The sequence below is a fragment of the Dendrobates tinctorius genome, unplaced genomic scaffold (genome assembly GCF_039654945.1).
Source record: "Dendrobates tinctorius isolate UK_male_01 unplaced genomic scaffold, ASM3965494v1 ptg000128l, whole genome shotgun sequence".
Taxonomy (NCBI): Eukaryota; Metazoa; Chordata; class Amphibia; order Anura; family Dendrobatidae; genus Dendrobates; species Dendrobates tinctorius.
The window spans coordinates 9,913,016-9,915,799 of NW_027361796.1; positions in this window are offsets into that span (position 1 = coordinate 9,913,016).

Consider the following 2,784-nt stretch of genomic DNA (forward strand, 5'->3'; position numbering starts at 1 on the left):
CGGGAGTATCGTGTTGCTTCCCTGCATGGCTGCTTGGTCTGCTCGGTCACTCTGTATTCTGTGCCCCTGCACTCTGCCCTGTTGTGCACCTCTGCACACACTCTGTGCTTGTACTCTGCCTCCTGTCTCGTGGCATGTCTTGCATTGTCTCTCGTGCCATGTTTGTCTTTGCCTTGCTTTGCTTTGTAGTACTTCCGCTGTTCTTTGCCTTTGCCTATTTCGCCATGTCTGGTCTTTGCTATTCTGAGTCTTGTAGTGCTTCTCATGTTTCTTGTCTCTGCCTGGCTTTCCGTACTCTGTCCTATGGTGCTCTCTTGCACATTTCCATGTCTAGTCTCAAGGTGCTCCCTTGACCCGACTCTGGGCTTCGGCCTACGCTCCACTGCTAGCTCTGTTCTTTCTCTGAACTGGCTCTGTTTCTGCCTATTCTCCGCTCCCTGTTCCGTACCGTCTTGCCTTGTTTCTCGCCTAGCCTTGCCTTGTTTCTTGCTTTGCCTTGCCTCTCCAAGTGCCCTTTGCATGCGCCTGGCCTTCCTAGCCTCCTGCTTGTGCCTTAGCCATCCCCGCCCTAGCCGTGCCCACCTGCTTGTGCCTCAGCCGTGCTCGTCAGTCAGTGACAGCTGTGTCGCCTGCTATGCCCCAGCTGGGTTCGCTGGAGTCTTACCGGCCTGTTTGTGCTGCAGCCCGTTCAGCAAGCCAGTGCCCCAGCCGTGCTCTCTGTGCTTCCTTGCACTCACGCTGTTTCTGCACTGTGCTCTCTGTGCTTCTCTTAGTACGCGCAGGCCCTTGCCTGCCCCGTGGCATACCTCCCCGTGCTTCTGTAAAAGTACGCACAGCTTTTGCCATGTACCCTGTCGTGCCATCTCGCACGCACAGGTCCTAGCCTGTACTCTGTCCCTGGCGTGTCCTCTGCACGCGCAGGATTCTGCTTTTAACCCTGACCCTGGCGTGTCGCTCTGCATGCGCAAGACTCTGCCTTGAACCCTGACCCTGGCATGTCTGTCTGCACGCGCAGGACTCTGCCTTGAACCTGACCCTGGCATGTCTCTCTGCACGCGCAGGACTCTACCTTGTACCTTGGCGTTTCTCTACATACTGTCTTGTTTGTTGAACTTTGAACCCTGGCGTGTCCCCTACACATGCACTTTTCCTTGAACCTTGCTTTGTTCCCAGGCGTGTCCCCTACACACGCACCCTGCCTTGCACCTAGCCCTGGACCCTGGTGTGCCCCTAGCACGCACCCTGCCTGGAATCCTGCCTTGGACCTTGGCGTGTTCCCTGACACGCACCATGCCTGGATATCTGTCATGCCTCCTTGCCTGTACCCTAGTTTGCCGGATGCCTGGATCCTGCCGCTCGCCATCAGAGCTCCGGAACCTGATGACCCTGTTGATCGTTGCTCGCTGTCCGGAGGCCGATGCCATTGAGACCCAGGCGTGCCACCTGGCACGTACCATGCTATGGACCTTGGCGTGCCCACGCACCTTGCCATGTTTGCTTGTTCTCACGTTATTGCACTGAATGTTATCCTGAAGTTGTCTTAATGAAGATACTTTGAACTTATGTCTTGTCTTGCTTCCTGCTCGTCTGTTATGAATGAGTCACCGGAGGAGGAAAAAACAAAAATGCAAGCTAAGTCCAGAAAACCGGAGAGGTTGGTAGCTAGCGGATAGCAGACCCCTGATCCTATTCACAACAGTAGCCGTGGAGCGTTCCTATGGTGGTCCTAGATGCCTCTTCACAGCCGGAGAACTAAATATACCTAAAGAATGAAAGGGGAAATCTAAACTGCCCCAGAGCAGACCCCAAAGCAATAGACAGCCCCCAACATGTATTGTTGGTGAAAACAGATGAAAACACAAACACAGACAGAAAGACAGGCAGAGCAAATGATGGGGCCCAACTAACTAGATAGGAAAGGACAGAAAAGATGCTGGCTGCAATCCGCAAAAACCCTACCAAAAATGTCCCAACATGTCTGATAGGAAAAACGGCCCTGAAGTTGCTAGACTTCAAAATCCCTATATCAGCACTCCGATATATTCCGAAGACAGAGCAAAAGAGATTTAACCGATCAGGGACAAAAATGGAAATTCAGCACAGCCCCATCTGGGGCTGGCAGAACACAAAACTAAGCAAATCAGACAAAATCTCATGGAACAATAACAGAGCAAAACTTAGCTTTAGAAGACAGGAACTGAACTGGAGGCCAGAGCTCAGAGCAGAGAAATCACCAGCAACCCTACAGGGCATCAGCTGCCTTATATCCACTCAGATTCCGGATGTCCAATCGCAATCCACCTGTTCAGGTGACAGGTTTCTCCCATCCAAATCAGTTTCACCACCTCCTTTCACCAGCAGAGGGAGTTCATCGGACATCAAAGGTGAACGAGAAAATGAGCTCATAACACTCGTCCTTGTCGTCAGACACTCGTACCTAGTGTCTACTTGAGCTGGCCATCTGGTGCCAGCAGTCAAGGTGGCTCACCCCCTTGGTCTTGCCCCTGACACTCCCTGTATAGGGGTTGGTTCCTCACAAGGTCAGCTCGCCCTAGGTGGGTTGGTGCCACGACCCAGAGGGTCCACTCTAAAGAAAAAGTTGACTCAGCGTAAGCTGACCTCGTCGCAATGTGCAGGGCAGGAGGCATCTTCACATGCAAAGTGGACAGGAGATTGGCTTGCACGTACAACAGTAGAAGCTGTGGTGTCACCAGCAGACACTGTTCCTGCAGCATGGGGTTTGGCCCTCAAAGTTGGGGGATTTGCTGCCATGTGCCTGATCAT